Source organism: Marmota marmota, unplaced genomic scaffold (assembly GCF_001458135.2).
Source record: "Marmota marmota marmota unplaced genomic scaffold, marMar, whole genome shotgun sequence".
NCBI classification, from domain to species: Eukaryota; Metazoa; Chordata; class Mammalia; order Rodentia; family Sciuridae; genus Marmota; species Marmota marmota.
In genome coordinates, this window is record NW_026000225.1 from 31,596 (window position 1) to 39,382 (window position 7,787).

At 37.6% G+C, this 7,787-nt stretch overlaps 1 protein-coding gene across 1 annotated transcript in view; it reads left to right on the forward strand.

Annotated features, from left to right (window-relative positions):
• The first annotated feature begins 526 nt into the window (after positions 1-526).
• The window catches only part of Adam18 (ADAM metallopeptidase domain 18), a 119,430-nt gene continuing 112,169 nt past the window's right edge, over positions 527-7,787 (forward strand). Inside the window, exon 1 of the mRNA XM_048792863.1 lies at positions 527-536. The gene's annotated coding sequence lies outside the window, so the exon portion shown is untranslated. The remainder of the gene's footprint in view (positions 537-7,787) is intronic.

The window sequence follows — 7,787 nt, forward strand, 5'->3', positions numbered from 1 at the left end:
ATGTGTTGTCTTGAATTATTTGTGGTATTTTCTTCCCCTGTCTTTTCATATTGCTCATGTTTCTTTCCTTTCAGCTCTGTGGGGGCTGGTATGTTATTGTTTTTACCCTATAGATTTTTAGTGCTCTTTATGGTTCCATGATCCCTCCTTTGTGGGGAAGGACAATGTTAACAGATCCTAATATTAACAGTATATCACCTGTGAAAACTATTGTTATTAAGACATTTATAGTTAGTCTCAATGTCCAGAAATGTTGGATTCAATGGTTATTTAAAATATAATCAGTAGTTTCCTAAAAGGTGTACAGTTTCTGGTGGTGGACAGTGAACTTAGGGTCAGGCATAGGATGATACACTAAGGGGGAAATATGTGAGGGTATGGCTTTAATATAACTTAGGAAACTTGAAGGAGAACTCCAATGAAGAGGGTTAGTAGCAGGGGAATAGACAGGTAGTAATTTAGGGTAGACAAGTAAGTGGGAGGACAATAGAGTACATAAAGACAAACACACATATTTATTTAGAAAATTACAAGATGTTAAACTAGTAAAATTTGGAGGGTGAAAGAAGAAGAAAGAGAATCAGGAAAATAAGGAAAGAAAAAGAAAGAGAAGAAAGAAGAAAAAAAGAGAAAGAAAAAAGGGGGGCCTTATGAAATTCTTCTATATTATATTATTCAGGTGACTTAGTTCTCAAAGTTCTGTTTCATGTAAAGTTCTTGGTTTTACATATGTTGGGGTTGTGAGTGCCAGAGGATAGAAGGGTAGAGGAGAAAGAAGAAGAATAAGAAGGAAAAAAAAAATACTCTTAGAATTCTGTTTTCTTCCTGCCTCTCCTGTCTTCCAGTAGGTGGAGTAGCCTATTTTAAGCTGGAGTCTCTGTCCTCGGGGTGGTGTAGGTAACCAGGGTGAGAAGACTTGAGACCCCCCAAGGCTTCCCAATCCTGGTCTCTCTGATTTGCTCCAGGTTTTAGACTCCTCCCCTCTCTTGCTTACCAGCTCCCAAATGCTGGACCTCTTGACCTCAGGCTCTTAAAGATGGGCGGTGCCCTGGTCGCACTGAGCTCTCCTTCAGCTGAGAGCAGTTTTTGTGCTGAGTAATCTCAGCTGGGAAGGGGGGAGGGGGAGGAAATTGGAAACCAGGTACCTGTTCAAACAGAGGTCCAGGTCCGCTCTGATAGCCATGCCCACCAAATATGTTGAGAGAGGTTTTCCAAGACGAAGTGGGTCTGCTTCCAGCGCCAGGGTGTCCGGTGAGGTGGGGGAGCTGGGATGGCTTTGTACTGTGGCTAGATTGCAGCCGAGTGACCTGCATGGGAGTGGAGCACAGCTGATTAGGTGATTCTGCTCCAATGCTTGAGAGCCCTGTGCGCTAGAACTGTGGGCTTTGGGTGCAGAGTTCGGAGTCTTATTGGAACACAGAGGTTCTGATTTCTGCGCAGTGGTTGCAGCTCTGATGGTTTCTGGGAAAATCCGCTGTATAGGGGTCCTGTTGCATTGTATTCCATCAAGATGAGACCTTGTGGAGATGCTGCCTGACTGCTTTTTTGGCTTAATTCCACAAAGCAGCCAGAAACAGTAACTCCTCTATTTCACCTTCTTGGATCCTCCTAAAAAGAAGTTCTTTATGAAAAGTCAAGGAATTTTTTCCTTCAGTGACCAAAATTTCTTAATAGGAATATGTGTTTGTTGTCTCTTCTCAAATGTCTTTCTTTTTATTTCTTCCTGAGGAATGTAGTCAATATGAGAGAATTGGACTACAGGCTGTCAAATCCTTCCTCTTTTTGAGTTGCTTGTCAAATTGTCAGTTTGGAGTTCAAAAATCCTCAGCTCACCTTTTCCACTATGCTAGATAGAGTGAACTGGAGTGTGATGTCTGCTCCTCCCTGAGGGTGGAGTCACTGTCGTGTTCTTTAAGAGGAGTTCTCATAGACAGAGCTCCTGAAGGGGGGATTTAGGTCTATATAGGTTTCCTCGTACTTTCTGGAATGGTGATTGGTCTGAGGTTTTAAAATCAGGAAACTGTCAGGGCCCAGCACCTGCAGCCACCCACTGGGTGACTGCACCCCAGGGATCTCTGCTGGGTTCCACTCATATGGTGGAGGAGCCAGTCCTTTCGCCCCCTCTTTCACCATACCCTCCCCACCTTTCCTGGACTCTTAAGTTCAGTCCCCAAACTGTCACTTCTGCCCCCACCCTTTCCAATTTCTGGCCAGACTCCGACTTTCGAACTGCAGGAATGAAGGGAAAGTGGGGATCTGGGTGGTTTTCCAGAACTGTATTTCCCTGTAAAACCCTCTCCAAGTCTGATTTCCTCCTGGCCTCTTGGGCACTTTCTATGACATGGGTTTGTCAGGCCTGTTTTTCGGACTCAGTTCAGGTTTGCCAGGATTGGGCCCCCACAGCGGCTGCCACTGCAGAGTGGCTGCAAGACAGATTCTTCATCTGTTCTCCACAGGCTGTCCGGAGAGTCTTGGCTTCTTTCCTGCCAAAGAGTATTATGCAGCACACCTTCTGGGTCAATCTGCAGTGTCTTAGATTTCTGATCTTTCCATACCAAGACCCAGCGAAGGCCTCCTAAAAATACTGGTTCCCTTTAAACCACGATTCCTCCACTTTGCCCTTGAAGGTACTGCTCTGGCAAGCATTGGCAATGCTGGCAGCAGAGTGGGGTATTTCTTCCTTATCTATTTATATCCATTCTCTTGAGTCCTCAATATGGTTGAATTTCCAGTATTGGTCCCAGTAAAGTTCCCCACTCTTTTTCCCCCCACCACCTTACTGAGAAGCTGCTTACCTGCTTTCTTGGTTTCACACCACAGAATTAGCCTCCTCTATTCTGTTCACACCACAGAATTAGCCTCCTCTATTCTGCTATCTTGAGTATCCTCCAATTATCATACATTTTGTATATCAACTCTTTAACATACATGTGATTTGCAAGTATAAACTATTTCACAAAACATTACCTTGAATTTTAGTATATTATAGGAATCATATAAATGCTTTAAAGGCTTCTAGTGCTTATCTAAAGTACATATGTGGAAACTATATTCCATTATTTATAATTCTAAGAAGAAACTCCCTACCAGTGAATAGATGGTTTCAGGATAAATTTATTTCCTTCTTCCAGTTCCTTCTTGCCAAAGACCATTGTGAACACATTTGTTGTTGAACAAGATGGTGTATTACTCATTGCACCAAGACACAATACTTACTACAGTAAACCATGGTTCATTTCAGTAAAAAAGATGTTAGATGGGACTAATAAAATTTTGACTTGTGTTAGGGAATTTGGGTGAGCATTTAAGAAGTAGACCTTTGTTGCAATTTAGATGTGGTCAGGAGGTATACATAATCCACTTTTATGATGTATCTAAAGTAATGTAATTCATGGAAACAGAAAGTAGAATGATGGTTTTCAGGGATTCAGAGACATGGTAAAGGAGAGTTCTTGCTTAATGGAAAAAGTTTGTTTTCAAGATGAAGAAATTCTGGAAAGCTTCTGTACCAAATTGTTAAGATTTTTTTTTTAAATCAAGAAAGATATTGATCTGAGCTTGGTGACACTTGCCTGTGATCCCAGCTACTTGGCAGTTTGAAGCAGGAGGACTGATTACAAGTTTGAAGCCAATCTCAGCAGCTTTTTGAGACCCTGTCTCAAAATAAAGTTAAAAAAAAAAACAGCGTTAGAGGATATAATTCAGAGGTAAAGTGCCTCTACTACCCACCCCTTGCCCCCCAAAAAAAAAGAGAAAGAGAAAGTTGAAATTTGTTAGGTGCATTTTCTGCATCATTTGAGATTAATCATGTGGTTTTTATCTTTCTCTCTTTAATGTCATGTGTCATGTGGGCTGATTCATGTATGTTAAACTAGCCATCTTTGCCAAGAATAGACCCCACTTGATCATGACGTATAGTATTTTAGTGTGTTACTGAATTTGGCTTGCTAAGATTTAATTGAGGACTTTGACATCAATGTTCATGAGAGATGTTGGCCTGTAGGTTTTTGTTGTCTTGTTTTGCTTTGTTTTTATTGTTATTTTGTATTTTCCCCTTGAGGCATTTTTGTTTGGCCTAGTTATCAAGATAATTTTGTCCTTGTATTACCTCTTGCTCAGTTATTTTGAAGAGTTTAAGAAGAATTGGTAATAATTATTCTTTGAGTGTATGGGAGAATTCAGAATTTTTCTTTTCTGGAAGGTAATTGACTTGTGCTTCATCCTGTCTCCTTCTGTTTCTCTCCTGATTTCCCTTTCTTTTCAAGCTTTTTCTTTCTTTTGATTTAATCTTGAGAAGGTTATTTTTTTCTAGGAATTCATCCGTTTCCTCTAAGTTATGCTATATGTTGGCCTAATGTTGTTCATAATAATCTTTTATGATCATTTTATTTGTAAGATATCTTTGCAATATCTCCACTTTCATTCTTTTATTTTATATTAGAGTCTTCTCCTTTTCTCTTATTCTAGCTAGTGGTTTGTAGATCTCATTTATTTTTTGAAAGGATCAATTTTTGGTTTTATTGATTTGTTCTGTGCTTTTGCCTCTTGTTATGGCAGTTTTGATATAAAGTCTATTTTATCTAATTACAACCACCTTTCCTCTTTTTGGTTATTCTCTGTGTGGAATATCTTTTTCCATCCTCTCATATAGATATGCTCTGCATGTAGTGTAGTCAGGACATAATTGGCTCTTTTTTTTCACCTACTCAGCCACTCTCTCTTTGGGTTACAGAGTTTAATTCATTTATAATTAAGGTTATTACTGATAGGGACTTAATTTTGCCATTTCGTCAATTGTTTTCTGGTTGTTTTGTACAGTTCTTTTTCTTCTGTTATTTTTAACTAATAAAGACATAAGAATTTTAAATATTAATAGGATACCATATTAGGTTTTAATACCTATATGTGTTGTGTAATATTTAAGCTAGATGCTTCTTGCACCACATTTTTTATTTCTTTAAAAAAAGTTGACTTCAAAGTCCTTTCTTATATCTTTTTTGAAATGCATATCACATTATTGCTAGAAGAAAAAAAAACACAAATATCTTGCTTTTAAAATGGGCAGTCTAAATTGACTTTCTCAAAACAAAGCATACTAATTGCTCACAGGTATATGAAAAAAATGTTCAAAATCATTGATTAGGGAAACTCAAATTGAAGTCGTAGTGAGATATTACCTCATCCTAGCAAGACTGGCTTTTATCAAAAAGACGAAGGGGCCCAGGGCACTCAATGGGACTCTGGAGTTCACTGGTTAGCAATGTCTCATGTCTTTTTTCCTCACATTCTGGTGCAACACTCTTTTACTGGGAGACTTGTGGATCAAGCTGCTCTCTGGAAGGCACATATCCTAAGTATTGATGACATTCATATCGGGCTAACTCTGTAGGTTAGCCCGATATGAATGTTGTGGAGGCATGGCATTTTCCACCTAGATTTCAAAAAATGCCTCAGAGAGCCTCAGGGCCCAAAGATTTGACTTTTAGGAATGGTATCTCTTCAGGATCCCCATTAGGGTAATGCAGGTGGAGTCCTGATGGTAGTGCCCCCTCTGAGATTTCAGAACTACAAAGCCATCAGTGTGTGAAATTCCACCCTGGAAGAGCCACTGGCATCTGACTCTCTCCATCTAAAGCTGCTGGGTGTGCTGTGTCCAGCAAAACCACCAGGGCAAACTATTTACGGCGTTGGGTGTCCAGTCTCTACCTTAGCATGTTGCACATGGAGTCAGAGGTTATTTACAAGCCTTAAGACTTCATGTTTGCCCTTGAGACATGTTACTCCTTTTCCTTGACTCTTTCTCTGTGTTGGAATTAGATTTCTATCTTATAGCTGGCCTGCAATTTTATTTTGGAAGCATATCACTTGTCTGATTTCATGAGTTCATGATTAGAGGGCAGTTTGTCTCAGAATGAAACAAACCTTTGAATCTTACCCACAGCTTACTTAAATGATACATGATTCTCTGAATTTTAGACGTGGAGTTATTTCTAGAACAAGTCACTGGAGCTATTGGGATGGAAACAATGTGATTTTGTGTATGAGGAGAACATGAATTCTGAGGCATCGGGGTAGAATACTACTTTTTTTTTTCCTTCTGAAATTCATGTTGAAAATGAATTCCCAAAGCAACAGTATTAAGCGTTAGAAGGTATGAACCCTGCTATGTAATTGTGACTGACTTATTTAGATTCTGCCCTCATGAATGGGTTTAAGTGCTCTTATAAAAGGGCTCTCTCAGTCAAGCCCTTCTGTTCCCTTTCATCCCTTCCTCCATATGAGGATACAGCAGGGATCCCCAGAGAATGTAGCAACAAGGTGTCATCCTGGAAGCAGAGATGTCTTGCTATGACAGCAGGAGTGAATGGTGATAGATGATCCTGTAGTTTTTATTCTTCATTCTGTTAGTGTGATGTATGACACTGATTGATTTTCATATGTTGATCTATTCTTACTTTCCAGGAATAAATTCATCTTATTATTCTATAATATTTTTAAAGTGCTCTTGAATTTGATTTGCTAGTATTTTGTTGAGGATTTTTATGTCAATTTTCATTAGAGATAATAGTCTTGTCAATTTCTTTTTGCATTGAATCTCTCTTTGGTTTTGGTGTCACTGCCTCCTAGATTCAGTTGGGAGTGTTTCTTTTTCTTTTGTTGTTTGGAAGAATTTGAAGATGTTTGGTTTAATTCTTTTTACATTTTTGGTGGAAATTTATGATTTAGCCACCTAGTCTTGGGAATTTTTTATTTTGGGGGAGAGATTTTTTTTTTAAATTATGTCTTCAATTCTCTTATTAAATTTGGGGCTGTTCACATTTTTAAAAACTTTTATGAAGTATTCATGATAGTTTCAATGTTTCTATCCAATTTTCCATTTGTCCTTTGTTATTCTATTTTTAAAAATATGATTATTCGTAATATTTTTGTATAATCCTTTTGATTTCTGTGGTATCGGTTAAGTAGTGTTCCCTTTCTTATTCCTGTCTTCATTTTAATAGTCTGGTTTGTTTTGTAGTTTTCTGTCAAGCAAAGAATTTATCAATTTTATTGATATTTAGAAAATATCTCTTGATTTTTTAAATTTTTTGTTTTGATTTTCTTTTGGATTTTCTTGAGTTGTAAAGTTGGATTTTTTAATGTAAACATTTCCTGCTATAAAATTCCCTTTTATTACTGCTTTCATTCTGTCTTATACATGTTGGTATGTTGTATTTTTCTTTTCATTTATCTGCAGATATTTTCTAAATTCTTGCTTGTTTTATCTGATCCATTAGTTGTTTAAGAAATAAATTGTTTAAGAGAATGTCACTTTTATGTATAGAAGACAGGAAGTTTAATAGAGTTGAAGAAGGAAAATGATGGAGGGAAGAGAAGAAGAAAGAGCTTGAAATCAAAATCCTTGTATATATGATTTTGTTAAAAGGAATCCAATTACTTTGTATAATTATGATACTCCATTAAAATAAAATTAAAAATAATTTGTTGAATTTTCATAGTTATATATTTTCTTACTTTCTGCTGGATTGATATTAATTTCAATCCATAAGGAAGGGAAAACTGTGTTATATGATTTCAATATTCTTGTAATTTTTTAAAGATAGTTTTCTGGTCTATTTGTTTTTACTCTGTCTTGGATGTTCCATGAGTTCTTTGTGTGAGAGAGAGAGAGAGTGTGTGTGTGTGTGTGTGTGTGTGTGTTCGTGCAGGGATTGAACTCAGGGATTGAATTTACCCACTGAGCCACATCTCCAGCCCTATTTATTTATTTATTTATTTATTTATTT